This window comes from Motacilla alba, chromosome 3 (assembly GCF_015832195.1).
Source record: "Motacilla alba alba isolate MOTALB_02 chromosome 3, Motacilla_alba_V1.0_pri, whole genome shotgun sequence".
NCBI classification, from domain to species: domain Eukaryota; kingdom Metazoa; phylum Chordata; class Aves; order Passeriformes; family Motacillidae; genus Motacilla; species Motacilla alba.
The window spans coordinates 90433761-90461411 of NC_052018.1; the positions used below are offsets into that span (position 1 = coordinate 90433761).

The window sequence follows — 27651 nt, forward strand, 5'->3', positions numbered from 1 at the left end:
CCACTTATTTTCTGGTAGCATCTCTGCAGTAGTTTTCTACAATGCTAAATCCCCAGCTTCTTCACTTAGATAAGCGACCAACTGAAATGATTTTTCAGAACTTTCCTCCAAAAATGGAGGAAAGTTTCAGAGCTCTTAACAAGTCTGAATTTCATGAATCAGAAAGTTACATCACTCTATGAAAAAATATTTATATTGGCTCTGGCTTTAAGGCTACATTTCTCAGTTCATGCAAGCGGCAGGAAACACACAGAATCTAATCAAGAGATAGTCCACAAGGCTTCTTAAATGAAATGTTAAATAAAGAGCTCTTATGAAAACAAAAAGATGCAGCTCAGGAAATGAGCTTGGTCATCTCACAACTCTCTGTTGTTCCACAGCCAAGCATTGGCTAAACATTAGATTATCATTGTAAACAATACACAGGGGAAAAAAAATACTAGCAGGATTTACCCTAAAAGCAAGTCTGAAGAGCACCTAAGTGACTTATGAGGCTCAGCTTTATTTTTGAATCTGACTTAAAAGACTAATTCAGATCTTAATGAAAACGAGGGAATGTAGGTTTTCAAGTAATGCACTTTAAAAGAATTTACTTAAAACATAAAATACAGTTTTATGCACAAGCCCGAAAAACCAGTGAGAAAATATATTTACAAAATGTGAACTGAAGAAAAATCCTTTCACGTAGGAGAGTCCTTCGGTGCAGAAGGTCGGTGTTACTAGAAAATAAATAACATGAAAGAGGCGGAAGAGGACAGGGGAAATTGCTCTGCAGAAGAAAAACAAAGAACAGCAGTCACAAACTTCTCATGAACTCCTGAACTACCAAGTTAACCAAGGTAATCTATCGCTCTCCTCCATATTCTAGTCCAGCCCTTCTTTCATCTCTTTGGCCTCGAAGCCGTAACTTGTGTGCATTTGTAAGGGTGAGCTATGAGTTAGCACAGTGAATGTGTCTCTGAGTTTCCAGTGGGGTTCTCAGACTGGTACACATCAGCCTCAGACAAAGCATTTTTTCCAGATTTTACAAGTGTGACAGCAGTGTCTTGTATTAATAGCGTTGCCTCTGTTTTTATTTGACAGCATGACCGCATTTACATTTCAGGGAAAGCCTGTACAAAGGGATGGCTTTGGAGCTTGACTCCCGTGTGCGCTCCTAGCTCATAACACAGTGAAATTAATAGCTGTTTTTATTTCATCTGGCAGGGAGTTTTGCAGCCGATGTAGGATTGCATCTCCTGTGACCACAGGGTTTCTCAGATTTCCCAACAGTTTAATTGCTCTATGCTACGTAAGGTTGCATTTTCTGAGGAAGAAGGAGCTATCTCATACAGCAAAGCAGCCTGCATTCCTGAAACAGTCTTTGTTCAGTGACTACTAGGAAAAGAAAATTAGTAAAATCTCAGTGGATGAAGAACCACAATCAAATAAAGGGCTTATGCTTAAAAATTATTATCAGATAAACTAATGAAGGACAAGAAGTTTAAAGAAAAAACTTCAGTATGGAATGATTTAAGTATCTTCATTTCTGATATTAAAATTCTATAATTCCTTTATTTCTAGAAGGGGAAATGTTGCCACATTTCTCCTCATGGAGAAAAGCAAGGCACATTTTTTCCTAAGAATATTTCTGGGATTCACATTCTCTGAGAGGAAACACAGTTCTTATCTTGCTTGCTGTGCCTGTGTTGAGCCAAAGTAGAATGCAATTTGGAGATTGTTTACCCAAAGTGGGGATGTTTTGTTCCCTTGGCCTATCAGGGCCAAGAGCGTGTCTGTGTTGGGACTGTCTGCTGACAGTCACGAGACAGTCATGGAAGAATCAGAGGATGAAGAATCAAGAATCAGTTGTGTGCAGATGTGAGCATGAGTGAGTGCATGGCAGATTCAGTTTTAAATGTATAGAATCATACAGTGTAATAAAGTATTTAATTAGCCTCCTGATAAGACAGAGTCAGATGCATCATTTTCTCTCCCCTTGTCGGATTTGATCTTGATTTACAATTGGGAAAAGTGGGGGAGGGGCAAAAGAAAGAGACAACCAAGTGAGTTGGATGTCTGGACAAGCTATGAAACATGGACAATCAATGAAAATACATGTTTTTACTTTCCTCTCTTCCTGAAGGAATTAACGAAACTCTTGAACTTTGGCCTCTTTTTTAGGCTAGAGCAGCAAAGAGACTGCCTGACAACCCACAGCAATGCCGACAGAAGATTTTAGTGTGAGAACACTGTGTGCTCACTTGGCATTGCATTCCCTAGAGGGAATATTGTAGACAGCATATAGATTAAATTTAGCTAGATTTGGACATTAAGACACATACTTGGTTCCTTGATAGAAAAGATCAAGAGAGGTCATTCTGCATGTGGTTTTCTTTGTAGGTTTATCATGCTTTTGCCTTTCTCATTCCTTTTTATGGCATTATTGTTGCACAACAGACAACCATTCCATCTTTCTTAGTGATGCTGGCTACACAATATAGGAAGCATGTGTCAGGAGAATAATCATGATTCTCTGAAGAGCTCAAAGTCTTTTCAGCATGCTTCAAAATTGATTTCAAGTGCCTGATGAAAAGTCCCTGTGACACAACAAATTCCTGCCATAGGAAAACCAAAACTTCAAGTCTTAAATGAGAGTTTTCTGGGATTTTCTAGTTTTACATGAAATGACACTATTCAGTAGGAATCCTCAGCACTGCACCAGCTAATAACAACACAGCTATAGTTGTCTGTAGCCACTGCCTTGCAGACAATAAAAAGACTCACTTTTAAAGAACAGTGCAAAAACAGTTTCAGATAATTTCCCCACTGGCTTTTCTGGTCTGGAATGCCTTTCAGAGTTTTGGCTCTGTTGACACTGCAGGTTAAATGAAATAAAAAATCCAAACAGAAGCCCCAAAACACAGCAACTCAGTCTTTTTGATCTACCTAAGTGTTTTTATGCCTGCTCATCGCCAAGGGATCCATGTGCCCCTTTTCACATTTCAGTGTTTCTAAAAGGATCAAGTCATGGTAAGACTATAATACTTGAGTGGCTGCTGCAAGGAAAGATTGCTTTAGAGAAGAAACAAGTCCTCTTCCCTAGAAATAACCCTAAACAAGACAAAATATGGGTAGAATAGGAGAGAAAGTAACAGGGCAAAAAGATTTTTTTGGCAAAAAGATTAGTAGAGTTGGCAATATATAGAAGCAGAGTTGTAAAGAGTTGGAAGAAAATGCTTTCCTCTAACCTTCAAGTGCAAAGAGGCCACAGTTCTTTCAAAGAGCTTCCCTTGGGATAATGTGAAAATGACTTGTCCCATACTTCATGGATTGAATAACCATCTGAAAGGAGAATAATTTGAGATAAACTGAGATTAGTTTCTTGCATCGACATCTGCTTGGAAAATCTAGTGCAAGGGTCATTTGGCTTGCTATGTTAACGATGATACTGCCAACAACAAGTATCAAAACACTGAGAAATTTGTACAGATCTGGCACATTACATCCTGCTTAATAAATTCAGAGATTTGAACATGACAGCATATTGTAATGTAGTAATATAATACAGTAAATGTGCAGAACCAGATTCAACCCATGAGGAGACCCAACACTGATTTCAATACACATGCTTACTGCAGTCTGAATGAATTATTTGAATACATACTTAGCTGAATACATACTAACAACACTACATATGGAATGAAGAAAAATTGTGCTCTTTTTTTCTGTATTATATGCAATTAGAGGAAAAATTTATTTTTTCATACATATTTGTTTCAATATTTCTGCAATAAGAAAAGTATACTTTTAAATTCAGGGCAAGATTAGGACCTGGCTGACATGTTTTAGTTAACGTTGAGTTAACAAAAGCACAGCCATTCCAAAAGAGGTACAGTAAGCTTTTTGATGAGGGGAAAACAGTGAATCAAAGAGAAGATCTGCTTGAGTCACCCAACAAAGACAAACCAGTCAGGGGACAATGAAGAAAGGGACAATATAACCACCAAACATCAGCCTGGGAGAGGCAAATTACTACTGGTGTCTTGATTTCCCCCCATCCCCCAGCAAAGGATGAGACTGATCACGCACTGGAGTGCCTGAAAAACAGTTCCCTGGCTGTCTTGCACTATTACCTGGGGTGTCAAAATAAGCATCCAGGATAAAAATCTTCATTCTGGAAGTTCCATTGGGAAAGTTTCATCATACATCTTCCCAGAAAGAGGAAAGTTTTCGATTATCAGAGATTAGTCATGGTATTTCCGCTGGGACGGGCTAACCACCACGATCATCTTTTCACTCCTACAGAACACCTGATGAGAAGACTGGACAGAGCAGGAATACATCTGTAAGGGCCAAGGCATTGGACAATCCCTATGCTTCCACAAGATAGAAGTGGAGAGGCATAAAAGTAACGGACATAGACTAACAGATCCTGTTCTTGTTCCAAAAATGGAGCTGTGTGAAGAGTGAAAGTTTTCTCTAAGTTCCTCTGTTAGTAGCAAACGTGCGAGAAGTGACCCAAAGCTATTTGATTATCCAAGACACAAGCACACCTCTTTGGCCACATGGAGAGAGCTGGTGGAGGCGGAGGGGAAGCTGGACAGTGTGGAGAGATGGCTCGCTAATCCTGTCAGGGGAAAAAGTGTTTCGTGTCACTCAACAGCATCTCCACAGGGCAGTTACCGGAGGAGCGCTGACAGCCCCTGAAGGGAATCACCTCAGTCGTCCTCCAGCAGGAAGAGGTCGGCTTTGACACGAAGCTTATAGGGTGGGGGAGATGAAAGTGTGGTGGAGGGACATCTGGGCTCCATGTAGGATTTCACCTTCCTCTGCCCCACGAGCAGTCCTGCCTGCTGCCAGCTAGCCTGTCCTTTCTGACCCCTTCACGAATCAGTTCCGTCGCTCTCTCATTCCCCGACTCTTAAAATTTAAACTTGCCAACCCTGCTGCCAAAAGTAAAGACAGAAATAACATTGGATTTAAAAGCATTTTCAACATAAGGAAGAGATGCAGGGACAGAACAGGGATTCTTGCCACATATGGCACAGAGTATCCACCATACCACAGCACACGCTGATAAGTACATTTCGTAGCCTAATGTTACAGACTTATCCTGCTTTTCTTTAGAAAATGTTTAGTCAGGCACTTTCAGTCAGGGGTGCACTTGAATGATTCTCAGCAGAAGAAGCAGTAAATAAGTGTAGACAAAGAGGTGAAACATCTGCAGAAGGGATGAAGTCACCCAAGACATGAACAGGGTTAAATAGGGTTAAATAAGAAGGCACCTTAATCACATCATAAATGCCTATATTGGCACAGAGTTACCACCTCCAATGTACAAATCAGAAATCATACAAAATAAATGTAATCTACATTCCAACTGAGAGCCACAAATCCTCCCTGAGTTCATGGAATTCATCATCCCCACAGATGCATTCTGAGGGACAGGGCGTTCAGCTGTGGCCAAGGACCTAAATCTTCCCCCCGGAAGACACTTCATGTTTTAAAAACACAAAGGTATCTGGGTAATAGATGAGCATTTGGGGTTTGTACACAAGATATTCCTTACCATCTAGAAGGCTTATACAGCATTTTTACTGCAGCACACTGCTTCCTATGTGCCACTGTCTCAGAGGCAGCAGCCACACATCCTTCTCCTTGTCCTTCTCTCCTAGGCCCTGAGAACCCCTTGAAAAAGAGACAATTTTTGCCTCAAAAAGCAAGTAAAAACTGCTTTTTTGATAGATTACTTCATATAGGGCAGCCCCTTATCCATCAGTGGGGAAATAAAATTCAGAGGTCTGGCGGCTCCTTTGCCTCAGTTGCACTTCAACATCACATTTTCCCTGCTTTGGTGGATTAAAGCTGAAAGGCTTTTACAGGAGATATGTCTGTTACAGGGATGTAAACAATAAATAATTGTAGGAAAGAGAAAGAAAGACTGATTTATGGAAGACTATTCACTTCTAGAAACTAAATAACTGAACTTTCAATTTAAATGGACATTTTTACTGCCAAATAAATCTGCTTCCATAGATATGAGAAGAGACTTCATGTAGTACACAGAAAAGGAAAAGTTAGGGAAATTCAGAGAGTGTCAGTGAGCAGACAGGGCCAAACTCTTGATAGATGTTGTTGGTTTAGACCAACCTAGGATTGTTTATATACTCATCTGCTGTTGAATGAATATAGTGAGATATAGCAGACGTAAACAAATTGCTGTTGAGTAAGGAAAAAGGAGCCACACGCCTATCCAGCAGCCAAAACTGCAAAGACCTTGATATTTGCTTTGCCCAAATATGGGCTACCAGGACTTTTGAGATAAGCTCCTGAAGTTAGGTACTGCATCTATTTCTATGTTTTTAAATGTCTTCCTTTGAAAAACATTGAGTACCCAGCAATCCTCCTGGACCACAAAGAGAAGTGGCAACTTTTAGAACTACATCACTGATGTACCTTTGTGGATTCTGATGGAGATGTGTCTGTGGACTGATATGCATATCCAGAACTAGAGTTCAGGAATGCTCAGTACTGGCCACTACCTGCCTTGTTGTGAAAGCTCTCCCAAAGCACCAGAGGTCAAATTATGGTTACCAGCCAGAGAACCCCGCTGTAAATGAGAATGGACTGATGGATCTGATGAGCCACCACAAGAATAGTAATTGCACCTGGCTTATTACCTGAATCAAGTGCTACATCTGACACGTCAAGAGCTACATTTGGACATATCCAGTTTCCCATGAAGATGAATTTGACCTGAGTTTCTTACCACTTCTGAGAAATGTTCAGGCCAAAACCTGAGGTCTTAATATCCTTTGCCGATTTCTACTCTGCAGTTTCTGTACAGTGCAATGCTAGAAATAACACCATTTTTTTGGTGTGCATGGATTATTTCAACAGCCTAGAGAATTTAAAACCTACCCTCCTTAATTTTCACCAGCTACTCCCTCTAACTGTCCCTTTTTCAATGAACCAAATATTATTTCTTTTTGATCTAATTTCCCACAAAATCAAAGTACAGTTGACACTCCCTGAAGTAACATAACAGATACGGGTATATCTAAAACATGTGAACTCAGGAGAGATTTGGAAAGTTTTATGTATGTGAAATAATTGAATTCACACACCACTGACTTTTATCTCAAAGGACGGCCACACAAAATGCTGAGTGTGACTCCTAAGTGGTGAGATATTAGATTTCCATCCAATCTGATGGACAGTCTCAACAATTTTATGGAATGTGATCTGTCCCTCAGGCTTAGAGTGAACTCTGACAGGTCATAATTTTAAAGCTTCAAAACATTAATTTGTGGGTGAGATTTGCAAATCTAAAAAGTTTTTGTATGAATAAAACCACAGAATAAGACAAAATATGGGAGAAAGACAGGGAAAAGAAAGAAATACATCCTGCATGGTTTTTTATATTTGTTTCACTCTTATACTTCACTTAATTTTCAATTAGTCTACCTCTGAGGCTTCTTCTATTTGTTTCCTTAAAAATTAGTAATCCTCACTTCAACAGTAAAGAGCTGGGTAAGATTATTCTTCATCCAGGTGCAAATACAATGGATCTTCCCAAACACATAGAATTTTTTTAGTCATGGCTGGTGAATTTCAAGAGCTGCCCCTGTTTTGTAACCACATACAAGAAATCCACATTTCTATGGCCAAATTGAGTACATTGCAAACTTTTCTCTAGACTTGGAGCAGGCTTTGAAGTCAGAGACTCAGAGTGATGAAATTAAAATGCAATAGGACATTAGTTCACTGAGTTCATGTACCAGCAAAAATCTGCTTTAAGATTTTAAACTTGAAGTTAAAAGCACAATAAAGATACAAATTCCTGCTAATCTGAAACTTTCTCTTTCTCACCTTGTCATAAAAACCCTTTGTGCCTGTAGCCACAGTCCCTTATCTATCCTGCAGACTCTGCCAAAAGGAAGCTGACACCTCATCAGAAGATATCTGGGGAGAATGGTACTGCTTGAATCCTGCCTGTATCTTCAGAATGATATTTTAGTCTATAAGGCATGGCAAAGGATTTCCACAGGAGATGAATCATCAGAAAATGTAAGCGAACAGCTCATAAAGAACATGTCCTCCTCATAACCAGACAGCTGGTTTTCAGTTTCATGTTCTAACTTTTAAAAATTAAAAATTCAACTGGGACTGCATCTTTGCCTAATGCCTCTGAATTCCATTTCCCTAAATGCTACCCTGGAATTAGAACCAATTTCATAATCATTGTAAATGCAAATAGGTTTTTTTCATTCACTGCCAATACTACTCTGGTTGTTGCATAACTTTACAGTATTAAATGTTAGCCATCCCCCTTAGCAGAAGCTGAGCACTACAGTTTTTCTAAGAGATCAGAGTGGGCAAAAGCAGCCAGGGCTGTGTGACAGAGTTGAGCCTGCTCAGCTATGTGTGGTGTCTGCAGTGCCCATAGGACCTTGCAGGGCAAGACTTAGCAGGCACCAGTTAAGCTGCAGTAAAAAGATACCCTTTAGCAGTAAAAATATACACAGAGCCACTTCATTCCTCCTTTCTTATTCGTTAGCAATATTTCTTTTTTCTTTTTTCCATGTATTTACACAGAATTTCCGCAAAAAAATAATCTTGGATGCCTAAGATTTTTTGCTCAGCCATTGTTTCTGACCACTTGTGTATCAAAGTGCAACTCTACACAGTTGCCCCTCTACAGCAACATTTCATTCCAGGTAAAGAAGTCAGCAGAAACACAGATAATGGTGACTATAGAATAATGGAAAATGCATGACAGGTAATACTGATCTTTATTCAGAAGCATCTTTTATTGTGCATGGCACAGTCATTAAAAATATTGTTCTCCTAAATACTCAGGAAAAACAAAACTTGCAGTTAGCAAACCCTTTAAGTGTGTGCTTACCTTTAAGCCTGTAGAAAGTCTTCCAAATATTTGCTAGAGTAGTCATGTGCCTGGAGTTAAGCATGCTTAGAAATACTTCACTGGACTCAGAGCCAAAATCTGTTTGCATTATGGTTTGGGAATAGCAAAGGACAGAGAACAAAAGGAACAGTTATTCAGAATTTGGACAAATAGCTGTAAATACATTTTTTGGTGTTATTAAGTCAGTATTGGCTCTGCTCAGGATGCACTGACTGAACACACAATCCTAACAATCAGAGCTGAAAAACACAGACCATGGACATTTATTGATTTAGACAAGATCACTCCTCACAGGAGAGTGAGCCTCTAGTTTTACAGACCTTTTAATTCCCTGTACACCATTCCTTTCCCTTTTACAAATCTCCTGCTGTGAAACTCTAAAGCACTCTTGAGACACTAGAAATCATGGAACTAGCTCTGCAAATTGTCCGTCAGCCAAAAGAGGAAGCAACTCCCAAGACCAAGGAGTTTAGTTGTTGCTATCCATGCTGGTTTTGTCCAAAAATAAAGGAACAGTCACCACACACCAAAAACTGAAATGTTGTTGCAAAAGATATAATAGCTGCATATAATTGGGGTTTTTTTAGTGTTACCCTCTAGCCACCTCCCAACACCCCAAAAAAGGTACCAAATGACTGGGGTGTCTACTGGCAAAAAACATAATTTCTTACTTTAGGCAAATCCAACATTCCATGGAAATGGAAGTAATTTCTGCAATACAAAAAGTCCTTTCAGAAAATGCTGAACTGATTAGTATTATGGAAAAGTGGAACTAATTACTCTAGTGATATAGAAAAAAAAAAGTTAAAAATTAAAACCATTCAATTCTTGCAAAAAATAATGGCGTATTTCCCACATATGCAGCCTCTGTGGAACTCAGTTAAAGGTACAAGCAAAATAACCACGAATGTCCCTAACCCATAAATGCAGGTCTCTCTGTAAATCCTGAAGGACCAGGAGTGTATCAAAAGCCCACACAAATGTTCATGCCTAGGCTCAATTACTCTTCAGGAACTTCCCAAAAGGCCAGTTTGCTCCCTAAAAATGAGGTTCACCAGCACAAACCTTATCTGTTCTTCCAATCCCATGTGAGCTCAAGGCAGAGACCTTTCGCTGGCCCTTCACTCCATGGTAAATTTCACTTTTGGAAAACAGAGGCCATGGGCTTGCCTGAACAACACGTGCCCCTTTTTTTTTGAAAGACTGTCAAGGCTACAGAGCCAACTCATTAACCTGTCCCCTAGCAGTTCCATCTGGATGGTCTTATCTGTAGGAATCTGGCCTTTCATTTATTTTTTCAACCACCATTTGTGACAGAGTTTCTTAAAAAACAGACTCATGACTTATTATTAGCACATGGGCAGGTCAGCACACAGGTTTATTTGCTGTTAACCAACATCCTAACATGCTGTGTTTAAAACTTCCAAAGGGACTATGAATAGCCTGTAAAAGTAGGAGGTTGAATTCCTGAAGATAAGAGCTTGTGATGGGACCACTGTCAAAGCAACTCATGTTTTCCTCTGATAACCCTTGAAAATCACTATGCAAAGACATATAGTTCAAACATATGTGAGTCCCTGACAATTCCCTTTTTAAAGGCACTTTGATGACTGGCCTGTAACACTTCAGCCATGCCACTTAGGGAATAATGGGAAAAAAATTAAGTGTTAAACTTTGAAAATGTACAGCCCATCCAGAAAAGGTAAAAGAAGGGGAAAAGCCAGGATCAAGAGAGAAAGGAAGGGAAAGAGGTAAGAGAAAAAGAAAATATTCCCACTAAAGCATATGCAGCACAATGCCTGCAGGCTATTATGGAGAATAAATACTCCCATTTCTCTTGTCAGGGGCAAGCCCTAAGAATAGGGGTGTGACCAGAAGGACATTGGGGACAATGCCTGGAAGGCAAGATCCCATTTCCTACCTGGGATGTCTATCAGATCTCAGGCCATTCAGAGCTTCTCCACTGGAAACTCTCTCCAAAGTAGCCGTATCCCTTATTTTCGGTATATCACAAATACACGCAGCTGGACACCACATCCCAGGAAATTATTCCTACTGGAAGAAAAAATACAGCATCACCTCCAGAAAAAATTATCCACTCACTGGCTTTCATCTTGTGCAGAGCACTGAAAAGTCTGGAGAGAGATAAATGTCTGTTATACAGGGATTTACACATTTCATCCAGACAATTGACTTAAATTTCAAGCATGAGGCCAGAATTGATCGTTTATCAAGTTAATCTTTGTGATATATTTAGTGTCTAACCATAATACCTTCAATTACTTTCACAGTCAGCAGAGACTGGGCAGGAGGAGAGCACCTGTTAAGAATCAAGAACTGAAAAAGAGCTATGTAGTAGATTGGAATTATAAATACTGGCCTCAATCCTGCAAACCCTTGGCATCCACAGAGAACCAGTGTGAATAAGGCTACAACTGGCTGCCTTAGTGGTCTGATAATTGTCTATCTATTTTAAGCAGGGACCACCTTCTTAATTCATTGTGGGGCAGAGAAAAGGATTAGAGAAAAGGAAGAATGTTCAGCTATGCTCCTCTGTTCCTAGCCTCATGAAATGAAGCAGCAAAAGAAGGTAACTTGATTACAGCAGTGACTTAAATCATTAGGATATCCAGTAGCTTCCTTTCACCACTAGTGTCTCGATGCTTAATCATCGCTAAGAAACTTTGGGTTTGAGTCTCAATTAATGTATTGCTCCCGCCAAAAGCAACTATTAAAATATATTTATACAACTTTTGATTATCCATTATTCATTAATTAATCCTGCCACTCTCATTTACAAGATAATTTCTAAACATGAGCTTTTTCAGCCTATTAAGGGTCAGAAACTTATTTTCTTTCTTGAAGGAATGAAAGCATAGTTTTGCAAGTAACGTCTGAAGATCACCAGCTAAAACTGGAAACCTCTGATCAAAACTGAGGATTTAGTAATTAAACATCTTTAAAATTAAATTGGTCATTTCCTAAAGTTCTGCATCTTAAAATTCAAAACTAAACATTTTAAATTATTTTTATCTTTGCTAGACTGAAGCATAAATACCAGAGAAAATACTACAAATGCTATACGGGGCTTAGAATTTAAATCCTGCTGACTTTTGATAAAACCTATGCTCCTGAATCTCTTGGATATATTTTCAACAAAGATTTGTCCTTTTTGTAAATGACCACTGCCAGTTTTTAACATTTGCTTTGTTTTTCAGGCTATCCTTCCTGTATGTGTAATTTAATTTTATTTTCATTAAATTGTTCCTCTAGATCAGTTTAGCTGTAAAAAAGAGGGTAAACTATTCATTCTTGAAATCAAAGGGTCCTGTGTCTGCCATCATAAGTCTAGGAGAGTGTGTGTAGGCCAGTTTCTTGGCTGTCTGTAATCATCACACATCAATAAGTGCTGAGTTACAACAATACTACATGCTGGGGGAAAAAAAATGACCCCTTAGATCTCTAATTAAATCACCCTCTTCCCTCCCTCTAGCTCTACCCTTTCATTTGATGACCACTTCCAGAACCAGTGGGAGGGGAAATGCAGCTACTGGGGATTGAGCAGAGGAATGGAGGAGGCTTCGTGGGTTGTTTTCCAACCTACACATCATAAAAGGTGGTTTTTCATTCTGATTTTGTACAACACCTCAGCATCACAGAACCCTGGAAAAAGAGGGCTCCCAGCACTCCTGTAATTCAATTAATGGACTTGGAGGCTACTGAAGTTATTATTTGGCATCACCAAGTGAAGAGTTGGGGGGGGCTGTGCCTCTACAGTCAGGATGCAGAGTAATATAATTACTTCCATTCCAGAGTTAAATATTGGCATTCATATAGTGGCCAATTGTAAGGGAATGTTTCAACTACCCAGATGAATGAGAAGATCACATTCAAAATCATTGTTGCATGGATTGTCCAAACTGTACTTTTATATTATATTTGGCCTTCTGTTCAGTAAGCCCAAGCACAGATCACTAACATGTGAAAGTCAGGCATTGCAGAGAGACTAAACCTGTGAATTTGCATTTGCACATTTTTTAACTCTCTGGGGTTAGTTCTGGATTACCTCTGATATGCGCAAAAAAAAAAAAAAAAAGATGTCAGGGTGAAAATTCACACATGTGGGTAGCAGGGAAACAATGCTGTTTTGTCCATTTATACTCAAGAATAGATTTCATTTCAAAATGGGGGAAAAAATACGGTATCTGCATTAACGACGAGCAATTTGAAAAACAGCAAGAAGTACAAGTGAGGCTATCCAAGGTAGATGAAAGCTACTTTGGTCTGACTTTTGCTTTCTTTTCTGAACTGCTGCTTCCCTAAGTGGCAAGCAGTGGAGGTCAGAGGCCAAACGAAAAGGATAAGCGTCAATGGGAGGCCCTGTGGTGTGACACAAGTGCATAGTGGTATATTGTCCACAGCCCATGAAGAACTTGTCAACAGCTCAGTGAGAATCCCTCAAAGGAGCGTCTACAGTTTCATTGCATCCTGCTCCCTGGAGGCAGTGGCAGATACCCAGGGAAGCTGCAGCTATATAAGCAAGATGGCTCTCTAGGAGCTCTGCTGTCTTCCAGTATTTGTTTTTATATATTGGCAGAAAAGATTATTAGCAGTAAAGGCTTCCAAATAACTGGGAAGTTCTACACAAGCAAGAGCGGCTAGCTTTAAAATTAATTATGCCTTAGAAAGCTAGGTGTCAAAAGTACAAATAATATTTGCTAAAATGGATCCTGTTTAAGCCCCTTCAAAATCCTCTTGTGACACCCCAATGCCCAGACTTTCAGTCCACTGTGAATCATGAACTTACCTAAGTGGGACATCAGGTTTTGATGAACCCAGATTTGCTACAAGGGAAATAACTAAGACATGAAAAGTGTCCTTTACATGAAAAATTGAATATCAAGTTATCCTCTGAAGTGCAACCTCTCATAACAGGCAAGCTCTAATTCCTTCTCCCCAGTGCAGTTATCAAGGACAGCATGAAGAGCATCTATGATTAAATTGTAATGGTCAGATTTTTCAGTCCTGGTATACAGCTAATGGAGTTGTGCAGAAGAGAATTTGTCTCACAGTTAAGGAGAAATTCTGCCTTTCTAGAAGAATCAGTTTATAAGTATGCAATAGCACACACATTGCCTTTGTTCTGGTTTTATACAGCTCCTGGAACAGCTGAGTAAGAGCCCAGGAAAGGGGCTAACATCATACAAGTAATAAATCATCATCCTGATTCTATTTTGAAAAGAAACCAGGAAAAAAGCTTGAATTGAATTCTGTCTGTAACAATACAGACAATAAAGAAGTTCACCAGGAAAAGAAATCAGAAGAAATTAAACAGCATCTGTTTGGTGGATGAGCTCCAGAAGTGTTGAGAATGGATATGTAGTCAGGTTTGTTCATAAAGAAACAACAGGGCTAATCAGAGAGTGAAAGTATGGGGGCAGTAAAAAGTGAAAGAAAACAACATTTTGTCCTCTTGGCAGTGGATTTTAAAGAAACTGCAGCTTGTGTTTCTGTAGAATGGGTAAGAAATGGGTTTGGGGCTGCAAAGCACATTTTAATGAATCTCTTCTGTCTCTTAATGATTCAAGCATTCTGTATTTTCTGCCTTACTCTCCAACTCTCCCTTAATCATCATTTTAAACACAATAAAATATGCAAGAAATGAAGACAGATCCCAGTATCCCAGTCACATAACTTTAATGCAGTCAAGGAGTTTTTGCCACCCGACAGGCTGAGTCAGATTTTTGTATTACTTTTTACCATTTGTAATGGCCTGCAGGCATTTTGGCCAACTTCTTTGACTTCCAGCTGCATTACTGCAGATCAGCTGTGTTGAAATAAATGGGGTTATGGCAGCATAACCTGAAACACAGAAATGAACCAGACCCTGGCACTGTAAAAATGATGCCATTTGTGAGATGAAATGTCACATGTTTACATCCACTGCTTCCAAAGCCAGAAGAGCTCAGACTGTCTCACTGAGCAAAGTAAGATTGAGAGCAACTAGTTTTTGGAAAATTGACTGGCAAGGAACCAAACTATAACTCATAAATATTAGAAGATGAGTTGAGCTTCTCTGAATGAAATACTGCCCAAGTCATAATAAAGTAAATACCATATGATTGTTAATAACAACTGTAATGTACAGTTGTTTAAACTTCTGAGGGGTCTTGAAAATGCTGGAAAATATCAGCCAGCCAAGCCTGACAGCACCCCACACCTTCAAGAGACACTGAGAGACAATAGAAACAGCATTTTTGACTGCAAGTAGAAGCCAGGAGTATCCAACTTGGATTGAGTCTTGCTATTCACAACACTGGCACCTGCATCTCCTGTTGATCCTAGCAGGAGCTGTGGCTGCTTCAAACTTATGAAATTTTGGGTTCCAGACCCAGGCCAAAAGCTGCCATTGGAGGATAGCCCCTTTTGCTCCAAGCAAGATGTCAAGCATGCTTATGTCAGAGCTCAGTAGACAATGTCCAACAGGAGTCCCAGCCCCTGGACTGATGGGTCAGAACTTCTGCCTTTGGAGCCTGCTACAACTTAGCATTACAAGCACTCAAAAAAACCTTGGCACTTCATTCCACATAGCTATAATGCAATCCCACTCTTAACACTAAGCTTCCCTAAAAGCAGCCTGGCCAGAGAGCAGCTGAGAGCTGCATGTTCGTTCAGGGAAGAGGAGCGCTGTGGGGAGCAGGCTCACCGGGAAGCACCGGCCTGCACTCAGCCATGCTGCTGCTGCTGCCACAGGGGAGCAACTGCATTTGGGCACAAGTGTATTGTGCTCTCTGCACAATGCCACGCTTTGATCAGCTGCCTTTAGGAACCTGGAGGACGCCCCTTTTAAACACAGTATTTAAGCCTTTGGCAATAGGAGGCCTTTTAGGTTTTTTTGTCTGAGACTTTCCCAGTAGGATATAAATGCTTAGGAAATCACAGCTATACTCACCCTCAGAGGCCACATTTACTGGTTTTGTCTCATGAGCTCATTCTCCAATTATATCAACAGGAGATGGATGGGGAAGCTGAAGACCTTAAAGAATCACTCTACTTCTCATCTCTTCAGGCTACAAGCTGTATAACAGAAGGGCATCCAAATTATCTAGACACAGCTTTCAAATCCACTTTTAAAACTGACTGGTCCTGTTCCCTCCACCCCCTTTGAAGTCAAAATTGGCTTCAGCTTGTACAAGGAGAATCAGGCTGTTTGTCCATCCCCACAAGGCTAGGATCAGCCCTAAACATGAATTTTGTCCCCTGGCTGCCACAACACACCAGCACGTGATCATTTCTTACAGGTTGTGGTTCTGAACAGAGCTGTATTCACTCCCTGGGTTATTCAGAGTTAATGGAAGGAAGGAGAAGGAAATCAGAAACTTGCCTCTGCAAATCCCACAAAGTATTCCATAGGATTTTCAGAAATGATGGCAAAAGTCACTCACAAACCTCACCAATTGTTAAGGGATCACAATACAAAAACAATAAACTCTTCAGAGTTCTTTGTGGAACATGGATGAGAAGAGTCTTTTGAACAAAAGCATAATAATTTGGCCTCTGAACATGGGAGGTTGGCTGACTTGAGAGAAAAACCACACAACCTTAAGAGGTTGCTAAACTTCTGCTCCTCTGTCCAGCCAAGACTATCCTGCAAAAAGTCAATCCTGCATTACAACAGGCAACTTGACTTCACTGGATGAAGGACACTGTAAGGAGATGCAGAGAGAGAGAAAATAAGCAGAAAGAAAACAAAATTTACATGAGTTCTATTCACAAACCCACCAATCCCTGGAAAATCATAGTGTAGAATATGCCCTGACCTCTAAGAATGAAAACTATGTTGAAAGGACTAAATGTAGAGTTAAAAGATAAACAGAATCCTTCCCTTGAACGGTACTGGTACTATGTGACTTTTAATAAATTACGTGAAAACAGATTTACTGGCTCATGCCCTAAACTTATGCCTCCTTTGATAAGAAAACATGCAAACATAATGATCTAGAGAAGCAAATTAAATTCCCAGGACTGGATCATATTCAGAATAAAAACAAAGAGGTTCTTCAAAAGCTAATCTCTCAGAAGTCTCAGCACAACATGATACTCTCTCAAGGTGCAGATTTCTCTACCTTGCTGCTTAAGTATGCTTTACTATGCAGAGCATAACAATAAAGAGCTTTTTTTTAAATTCAGTTAAAAAGTAACAAATTATCTTAAATGACAAAAGAAGAGAAACAAGACCCTAAACCCTGAAATTAGAAGTTGTAGGAATCAGATTCTCACACAGAGATGTCACTTTGCTTATTGGCTATTAGACTCATTTATTTTACTAAAATCTCTCATAGTGTTTTCTTTATCAGCTATGTCAGGCATTTCTGAATAAATATATTGGGATATCCAAAGCAACACCTGCAATGAAAGGAAGTGAACTTTCTCATTACACTGACCTGTAAACAAAGCCAAATGCCAAGGGTGTTCCAGGGAGCATCACCCTAATGAAACTGGAGCTGGCAGTTGCCTTCCTAATTTCTCAAAACTAATTTCTCAAAACCCAAAATATGAACCTAGAGGATTTACAGACCCCCCCCCCCCGCCCAAAGCCTTCCCACTCTCACCCTTTCCCAAACACTTTGCCTGTAGAAAGGACCAGCACCAAAACGAGAAGCACAGCCCATTGCAAGAGGGTGCCTGTGGAGTCTGAGGTCTGATCCAGTTGAAGTTGCCATCATGGAAATGCTGTACAGGAGTCCCACCGGCAACAAATTTACTGACTGGTGTTCAGTCAGATTGGGACTTTAGGGCTGGTAGTGAAGACAGAGCTGTAGATGTCTTATGTTCAAAGAAACCAAAGGAGTTTCAATTTCATATCCCTCTGTGGCGGTTAACTTGCGTGGCACAGCAAGTGAGCGTGAGAGCTGCTATGGAGCAGAGGAGGTCTCTAGGATTACATGATGCTGAGCCCCCTTCCTGACTGTTGTCAGAAATGCAGACCCAACACTTCAGGGCAGCAAGGAGTCCCCATTTCTTCCATAATTTTGGTTTGTAATTTGTACTCCTGTATTGACAGGATCAAGGACAGAGCCAAGAGCCCTGGTTCCAAATCTGCAGCTTCACAATGATGCCTTTTCTTTCTACATTTATCTTTCTGATAGTCAATCTGACAATGCAACACCACCCTAACCACTGTTCTCTAAGCACAGCTGATGAAAAGATGGAGCACAGCATCCTTCAAATCTCTTCCATGGGGTCTAGCTTGACAAATGATGAAGACACAGCCAGACAGCACTGCCTGTGCATGGACCAGTCCCCACTCTGGTGGCTCGTGCTGATGGAAGGTCCTGCACACAGCTGATGTCAGAGCAGGCAGGCAGCTCCCTCAGCCAGAGCTGGACACTCAAGGCTGACACAGCAGTGAGGTACAAACTTCAATTGATGGCTCCTTCCCTCCTATGATGACCACCTCTTCAAAATTCCTGCAGAGCTACAACTCCAGACAACTCTTCGAAGAGGGATGGGAGGAGTAACATATTACATATTTACTATACCACTTCTGTGACCTTTGGTGGAAATTTTGCCCACCCCTCTACCTTTTGCCTCTCAGCTACCACCCATCACAGTTAAGGACCAACCCTATGAAGAGCTGAGATTATTATATGCCTTTCAGCTTGGTTCATCAAGCATTCATTGACTAAAAGGATTGTCCTGGAAGCCTCTTGAATCAAGATCTAAATACATAGTTTATTTCCTTGCCCACAGTGTTTCTTTGAATCATCTAATATTGTCTCCAAAAGGCCACAACAGAAGATTTAAAAAAGAAAATATTAAACACCTGGTTCTCAGACTACCTTCTTCCTAAAAGCTTTTCTGCAGAGCAATTTCAATTTTTGAATCAGCAAGGAAGATTTATACAGGCATATCTTGCATTCTAGAGGCATCAGGTCAAGCACATGACTGATCTTACTCCAGCTGGTCACTTCAGAACAGTTACAAAAGTACTGACAAAATTTACTTTAATGAGTAAGAATTTCTACAGATTAGAAGCACATATCTTTATCACACTCATATTCTCTTTGGTTGAACCTGAGGAAAAGTTAAGGATATGTAAAATACCCATAGGCTGATATCCCAATAGCCCACACAGCTCCTGGCTTTTCCATGTTCAGATTGGTCTTCAGGCTGTAATCACTAATAATTGAGTGTTCATATTACCAGGGTAATTGGTTAAAAGCACAAATCTAAAAATTGTTAAATTCTTTACTGTGTTCTGTTATTTGTATAGATATGGGGCTACAGAGTGGGACACTTAGGTTTACTTTATTTACTTTATTATTTACTTTTTTTTTATGAAAGATCATTTTCTCGCATCAAGTCCCTTATATGTGCATGTCCCAAAACTTTGTCTGCCTGGGAGGACACCGAGGACTGTTTTTCAACTCACCTGCAAAACTTAAAACTGGGGTTTGGCATTTTTGTATTTAACTAGGGCATTCAGTGGTAATAGTGCTGCATTGTTCTGAGGAATATCTCAAATAATTAAACATGACTGAAAAAAAGACTAACATTGCTTTTATTGCTTTAAAATTAAACTTGCATACGCATGATGCAAAAACTATATTAAGTAATCCAGAGTAATCTGGATAATTATTTTAAATGCATACTCTAAACCCCCTAATGTGTCAGCCTACAAGTCCACTTCCTATGTTTTTCTATCTGCAAGATCTGCAAGTAATTTAGTCTTGTTTTCACAAAGCGCAAAGACATTCCATTTGTTTACACTAGAGACAAATTTTACTCAATTGACGCAATTCCATTGATTAAATAATGGCTTTCTTCCTCATTTTAGACAATTTTAGCCTTATATCATGACATAAAAGAGGTAAGTGATTGTCATCTGTGCTCATATTATGTGACGGGCAGATGATCAGGTATGAGGCTCACTGCCCAGTGACAGGACCCTTTCAGGAACTGATTTCAGTCTGAATGCTCATACCCTGTTCTGAAAGTCAGCAGATGATTAAATAAGTCAACAAAGGGTCAACTATAGGCCAACTGTGGGTGATTTAACTGGAGGGACCTCTGGTAGGTCAAGTGAAATAAAGCAGATATAATTTGTCCAACTTCTGCATTAAAAATACTGTTGAAGGCCAGCTTCTGTGTATCTGCTGTCTTTGTGACAACCCTTTTTTAACAATATTATTGGACATTCCGGTCCTCTTTACAGACAAAAGTCTGTATAAGCCGTATCAGCATGGAGTTTTGCCTCAGAATCAAATGCAGAATTATCTGTTGCCTTTGAAAGATAAGGAAAATAGTGAATAGAGCAGTGTTGAAATACTGTCACAAAGAGAAATCTGAGAAATGTGCACATTTTGTCCAAGTGTGCATGCACGGTGCTCATCCCAAAAGCATTCCTGTACCTGTCCACAAGCTCTTCAAAACCTCAGCATATAACACAGTCCAGTTTTCAAGCCTTAAGCTTGTGAGAGGAATTAGACAGGACACCACAAGCCCAGGATCGCTCTGTTCCTTGGGTCAACACAGGATGCCCCGTGGAGTGGGAGGCATCACAGCCCTTGCACAGGAGTGGAGCCGAGAAGGGTACAAGCACAGAGATGATGCCCGCTTGTACTTCATCTCTTTTTTGCTACCTACCAGAAAAGGCTGTTTAAATCCTATTTCAGCGAAGTACCAGTGACATCTAGTGGGCAGCTCTTCTACAGTCGCACATCTAATGGGGCAAATCCGGTTACTTTTCCAATTTCTTTGAGGAAGGCTACAGAGCAAAGCTCAGACTGAGAATGGTAGATTTTAAAGGAAACTTCAAAGTTTTCCCACTCATTTTCTCTGCTCTAATGCAGAACCAGCTACAGTATAAGATAGGGATAAGTCAAGGAGCTTTACATTGAAAGAGGGTAGGTTTAGATTAGAGATTAGGAAGAAGCTCATCATTATGAGGGTAGCAAGATGCTGGAACAGTGCCCATCCCTGGACATGTTCAAGGCCAGGTTGGATGGGGCTTTGAGCAACCTGGTCTAGTGAAAGATGTCCCTGCCCATGGCAGGGGGTTGAAACTAAATCCTTAAGGTTCCTTTCAACCCAGGCCACTCTGCGATTCTCTAATACTTGCTTTGGTCTTAACAAAAACTCACACAAACAGATCTTAAAACTTTCCTATGATGTAGCCATAGCCACACTGACCACATTTCCTCCTGAGCACTCCAGCAACAAGCTGGTCAGTAAATCACTTGCTGCACTATGGCACTCTTTCTTTCCCCTCTTGCCCTACTCATGACAGACATGAAGAACAAGTGCTTATAGACAGACAAGACAGACAAGTGCTTGACAGACAAGAAGGAAGTGCTTATAACTCATCTGTTTACCTGGATGAGCAATTGCAGTAGCAAGATACATGAATGCCCAGACAGGTTAGTCACATGCCTAGCCAGTCACCTCTGCAACACACACATCCTCACTTTCTCACAAATGCATCGTGGCTTGTCCAAAACTGGGTGGAATTTCACAGATGCAACAAACAAACAAAGAAACAAACAAGGGCATACCTAATGCCCAATCAAATTGCAATACTTCATTCCAAAAGGAAAAGCACGACCCCTCATTTCTCATTTTCAGCAACAGTTTCAAAAGCAGCCTACTCAAAGTGCTCTGCTCACACTGAAGATTTTGGGTCCACAAGCTAGGGTTTAGCAAGAGCAGCAGGGATTTTAGAAAGGACAAAACCAGGCAGCTGTAGGTCTAAGTAGGACTCACCTGCATTTGCCTATATATAATGTATCAGCAGCCAATCCTTTCCTAAATAACACTGCCCGAATGATATTTCATTTCTTAAAACATGGTACAGACTTGTGAGGTTTCAGCAGGAATTCCAAACACTAAAACCAGCTAAAAGCTATAAAAACAACAGTAATTTATTTTCTGAATAAGATTCTACATAAGCACTTTATGGACACCCCTGAAACTTGCTTGAACAACACAAGGATTTTTTCCTCCTGAGCCCATATCCAGACCTTGCCGGTTTCAGCTGCTGTGTGTGCTTCACACCACACAGCAACATCTGCTAGCAGTTAATTCGGAAAATGGGAGACTGTCACCACAAAATGTAGACCTTTTAAAATAAACACAAGAAAAATATTACCAAGCAAAAATAGAAGTACATAATAAATATAAGTGGGTGGTAGCTACACACTGGTAGAGAGGATTTTATAATAGATCAAACAAATCACCAGATTGAAACTGCCCTTCAAAGTGCCAGTTTCAAGAGACTGATGTTGTCAGGCTGAGATCTGGAACTCTCTCTCATCTTTCCTTGCCATTTCTCCCCTGGGGGAAAAAAAAGTCCTAATCATCTATTTACTTTCAAGTTATGGTACTATTAAAAATATAACCTCCAAACCTAAATTTCCAAAGCACTCTCTCAGCAAGAAAAGCTTAGTCTTTCTTCTTTATGAGCTCTAACTTACAGAGGAGCAATGGAGTACACTCTCTCCCAACATCAGATGAAATATGGCTTAAAAACAAAGTCAGAGCTCAGTTACTAGACCTTGGTGAATGTGTTGTTCTCAAATGGACAAAACTCTTTTTATTAAATAATGGATGTTGGGGAAAAAGCAACGGGTTTTTTTCTTATGTCTTTATATTCTTTAGTACTAACAAAATTAAAATAATTCTGCAATCTTCATAAAGAAAAAAATACTGTAAATATTTAATTTTAAAATGTAGGGAGAAAAAATTTAGTGGTCCAGATGGTATCAACTGTCAGAGGTCATTTTGTGAGCCTTTCCACGTGAGGCTTAGTAGATTTTTCTGTCAGGGTCATAATGAAAGAAATGTCCTTCTCTCCTATGCCACTAACCCTCAGTCAGGAGGCACAAGCCCTCCTTTTTGCCATTTAACTGGGAAGCCCTTTGGCAAAAGGAAATTTTCAGCTACTGCTATTGATGGAATGTCCTGTACCGGCTTTTCTCCCAGTTTGGTGCTCTTAGGGAGACTCCCCCGAGTTCTCATAAAGACTGCAGCATCTTTTGTCACAGAGTACATTGTCTCACACGAGAGAGGCTTGTGCTTGGCTCCAGCACTTCAGAGCTGTTGAATGATCACAGGGGGGTCTTACACTCAAATGCTTAGGGAGAAGGGCTTTGTGCAAAACTTCCCAGGAATCACACCAAAAGGTATCATGGTTAAAAATAAAGCTGGAGCATTAAGGCTCTCAGCTGGGGCACTTGGAGTGTTTTAGTGTACAAGATTATTTGGATTTGGCCAGTAGGTTTGATAAAGCTGCAGCTCAAGATACTGGGGGGAAAAAATACTTGTACTATCATCAGTGGGGCAGAATTCAATCTCTGTTGAACATCAACACTGCTGGGAGTGGGGGGTGAAATTAAGACAAAGAAGCAAACAAAACCCACAGAGATCAACTACCTATTTCCCATGCACAGATATTTACACCTCTGTTGCTTTTTTCCTCATTCCGCCCTTTTTTTCTAGGAAGATTGTTAGGCAAAGAATGAGTACAGGGAGAGCCACTTCCATGGCTCCCACATGAATGCTGCTCTCAGCAATTCAAGTTTACTCTTGCAAAGGGCAACACTTCCAGGGAGCTCCAGCCAGCTCAGGCAGTGCCAGCTCCCCACACATGTCACCAGCTCTGGGAGTCTCACCTGCAGGTGAGAGTCTAAACTAGATTTTTCTACAGTGCTAATCTCTCACAAAACCAGCTGAAATTTTTTTGAGACTCTCGACATCCCTGCCGCAGTCTAAAATCCCATCTACCATTGGTTTGGGCCATTTTCACCTCTCACAGGGGCAGAGTAAAAACTAACTCATTGATGTGAAAGTCTCAGGTAACTTCACAATCAGCACCATAAAAAGTCCACAAAAAAAGAGAGCTTTATAAGTAAAGGATACCTTTGGAAACATATAGGACCTAAAAGAGCTGGCAAAAAACACAGAATAATGAAGGGAGGTTCTGAATAATTGTCCATTCATGGAGCGCTGTCCATCCTGTCCCCTGTGCAAAGCTGAGCAGTCCCTAAGGTACAAGCTATGTACAAGTGGAGAGGGCCTCTTCTACAGTGAAAAAAGGCATTTTGGAGAGTCTCGAGGGGAGAGTGCTGCACAGTGATTTTTCTGGCCCCTCCGGTCTGCCAGGAGCTACAGGAAATGGTATTCCCTACAGCAAAAAGCTGGCTTTTGTAGACAACTGGATGTGCTGCAACTGATAGTACTCAGGTCAGATGTCAGAGGAGTTGTGGTGCCAGAAGGGTGATATATGGCTGGCATGAAGGGGATGGGGCGTCACCAGCACCTTCTATCTGAAGATATCAAAGACACAGTTGGACGTGAACAGATAACATCCACTCACACTTGGGGAAACAGGAATTCCAGTGCTTCCAAATATTTCTGTCCCCAAGGTAGTCCCAATGAGTTAACCCCTGTAAAACTTGTAAGTATGCAAGGATACATGGTTATCAAGATAGAAAGAGAAACAGGAAGAAAATATTTCAACAAGCAATTTCAGGTGGGCCAAGTGACTGATTTCACTGTTTGATCTGAAGACGTGTACTAGCCTAGGGTTCCTCTTCCTTCAGGATGGATATATCCAGTGGACAAAGCCATATTTGCTGTGGGGAGTGAAAGCTGTTATTGCCACCCTGAGGCTGTCTCAACACCCCAGACAGCCCTTGGCTAGCCAAGCCTGGTTAACCACGTTAGGTCTAGGCTGTTTCTCCCCCTCTTCTGTTGCCACGAGTCCAGCTACTCATTCATCTCCATCCTTTTGCTCTCAGTGGGGTGAGGTCAGCACACAGCACCCTTGGACCGCACAGCACTGGAAATGGTTCCATGCAGGAATCAATCTCTGCTGTCAAAGCAAACTGACTCGAGCTCACCTGTCTGAGAGTCCTGTGTTTCACAGTCGTGATTGTGAAACTAGACCTGTTCACATGGGAAATATGCTGTGTGCTGGCTGTGACTTTGCCCATAAGCCATAGGAATCACAGATTGGGAATAGCACATCATCTGACACTTTTACTGGAGGTTCTCACTACCCTGTTATTATTGCAATATAAAGATACAGTCTGGCATTTAACTTTAATGACCTAATTATAATTGTCTGAAGGGCTCAGCTCTTTCTCACTGCATGTCTCACATCTGTACTGAGGACTAGGAATCTTCCCAGTATGGTACAAGCAAATCCCTGGTGGCTTATCTGCCTTACAGGCTTTTACAGCTGAGATCTCCATATCCCTGTGTTGCAATCATTGTTTCTCCAGGAACTGCACTACTCATTTCAGAGTTGTAAGTTATGGTTCTTCAGAGCAGCCAATTCTCCCAAGAAGCTTTTACAGTTCTCCACTGACACAGCCTGGTTTGAAACTGGCAGGCGATCGTGAAGACGCACACAAGTCAGAGCAGCCTTTGCTCACATGCTGGATTTGCTGTTGGGATTCCAGAGCTGGTTTTTACGTCTGTCACAGGGTGTCTGTCATCACTTCTCTTCAGAAGCCCAGCAGGGTGTCCCAAACAATACCAGCTTTGCAATGGGGAAAAAGGTTCCTTTCTTCCCAAGGTTTTAGTGGTAAGCAGAGTGAAACAGTGTGTGTCAGAGCCCAAACTGGAAAAATAAAACCAAACCAAGTGGAAAAAAAAAAAAAAAAAAAAAAAAGCTTTTCCACCCACCCATCCTTCCCAAACTCTCCCTGACTTATGGCAAGCACCCTGGAAAATATAAGATTTTTCCAAATTAGAAGAACATATGTCCCGACCACAGTTCCTTTTCCAGGGAAAATCATAGAAAGTCCTCTTGCATTCACAGTCTTCTCCAGTGGGAAGCAGAAAGCCTTGCTTACCCTTTCTCCTGGGATCCTCTGGGAAGAATGAACAAGGAGTGGTTTCAAGGAGGACTTTGTGGTACTAAGATCCAGACATCATCAGAACCACTAATTTGTAAACAGATGCCTTGGAATTGGTTACACTCTGCTACCTTCTCTCTGAAAAAAGAAAAGAAAACAAAAGTTTTTCTTGGTTTCAGCTCAGGACATGCACCACCACACTTTTGGTGACCTGTCCATCTGATGCTCTAGTCCCAGCTGTGACCCCTTTGTTACAGCCATCCCAGCATCCCAAGAACCAGAGGGCCACAGGCGCCCATATCCTCAACATGCAGCTGTGGGCACAGGAGCAGTCGAACATCAGCTGAGCCTGCACATCAACCACTTTCTTCAGCCTTCTTTCATCCATCAGATCCTACTGGTGGGACCTGTCCCAACACAAAAATAAAAACAAGAGTGCAGTCGTCAAAAGGCCACCACTGCAGAGGCCACCACATGGGCCAGAGGACACGAGCCACAAGCAGGTGGATCCCCAGGCCACCAGAACCATGCTGAGATCTCTTCTCTGAGAGCCACAGCACACCTTCACCACCTCTGCTGCAACTCTGGGAGTAAGATACAGGTAATTGCTAAAAGCTGCTCTCCTCCTCCCAAAAACCTGACCCAGATGCAAGACCCTTCCCAAAAGCTTTTCCAATCAGCTCCCCATGTAAGGTCCCTTTAAAGTCCCCTTTTACCATTCCTTAATCACACCAAATATGTGCTGCATTGCGCCTGGGAATTGTATTCTGAATTTTAATTATTTCTTTGCAGTGATTTGAGGCTGCCCTGGCAAAGACTTTTTTTTTTCCAGGGAGATTGAGGAACATCATATTCATCTGTGGGCTCCTAATCCCTTCAGACTAAAGACTGCTTTAAAAAGTTCTTTTCAAATTACTTTCAGCTTCTTTGGTTAGATCTTACAGGAAAGAATCCACAGAAGATCTTATCTGAACCCTGGCATGCAATGACCTCTTTGCTCCATTTCATCACTGGTTCTACAGTCGTGTTATTAGGGATAATACTGGGAATTATAGGATTATCTCAGTCTTTCAGATACATTTTACATTGACTAATTTATTCTGTCTGTCCTTTCATGATTGTCTGATGTAATATCTGAGACAGAGGGTTCATAAGACTAAAGGTATTTGGCTTTCACCTTATCTCCACTGTTTGTGGTCGTATGGAACCTCAGCCTGATCTGCAGCTGGGTGCAACCAGTGTCTGACCCCAGACATGTGATGGTACGTTAGAAGTGCAATTAAAGTATCTGGTTAGCATATCCATGGATGGAAAGTTAATAACTGGTGCTCTGTGTACGCCGTTGTGCGTGTAAGCCATATCTGGCTGCCATGTGTGCCCAGAAGCCCTTCTTTCTCAGGGTATGCTGAAAAGCTCTGTCACCACAAGTCAGGCGCACCCTTGATACTTTTCATAAGGCTCCAGAGGAAATGAACGTTGGTTCTTCCAGGTTATAGCATTTATAAGATTAAAAATCCTACACCAACTGTATCATATGGAAAACAGAAACGGATCACAACACAGACAGGTAACATAATCCACATGAAACTGAGAATTCAAGTACCAGTCTTATGTTCAGCTTCTGACAGAACAAAGGATGAGACCAGAGTTGTTTCCTTCCTTACAACATGCAGTATCAGTGGGAGAAACGAAAGCAACACCAAAATGTGCAGCCTGATTGTGACAGAAGGTGAGCTGTAAAAAGGGAATAATTGTTATTGAAGGTGACCTTTCAGTCTGTAGTAACTCCCCAGTTGTGGGAACCCAGGACATCCCTCTGGGTGCCCTGGATGGCCAGAGCTGCTGGCAGGGGGCTCCGAGACCCTGGCATGCAGC

At 41.0% G+C, this 27651-nt stretch overlaps 1 long non-coding RNA gene across 1 annotated transcript; it reads right to left on the reverse strand.

The window, feature by feature from the left end:
- Positions 1-680: 680 nt before the first annotated feature.
- LOC119699658 lies at positions 681-27651 on the reverse strand. Its single transcript, XR_005256494.1, has 8 exons — positions 25774-27651; positions 16513-16617; positions 15864-15988; positions 10833-10966; positions 8891-8989; positions 4116-4304; positions 3231-3324; positions 681-769 (listed from the first exon to the last, which is right to left on the reverse strand). It is a non-coding gene; the product is annotated as an uncharacterized LOC119699658 (long non-coding RNA).